Here is a 219-nt window from a genome sequence, read left to right as displayed (position 1 = left end):
GATCTTTGAGGTGCAAGCTGCAAAAATCTCACTAGAGATGGCAGACAACTCAAGAAAACAAGCCTATGGACTTGTAGAGGAGGTTCTGGTTAAAATTGAAGACCATTACATCCCTACTGATTTCATAGTCCTAGAGACTAGGAAGTGCATGGATGAATCCATCATCCTTGGCAGACCCTTCCTAGCCACAACAAAGGCTGTGATTGATGTTGATAGAGG

The sequence above is a fragment of the Arachis duranensis genome, chromosome 9 (genome assembly GCF_000817695.3).
Source record: "Arachis duranensis cultivar V14167 chromosome 9, aradu.V14167.gnm2.J7QH, whole genome shotgun sequence".
NCBI lineage: Eukaryota > Viridiplantae > Streptophyta > Magnoliopsida > Fabales > Fabaceae > Arachis > Arachis duranensis.
Note: the sequence above shows the minus strand (reverse complement) of the source record.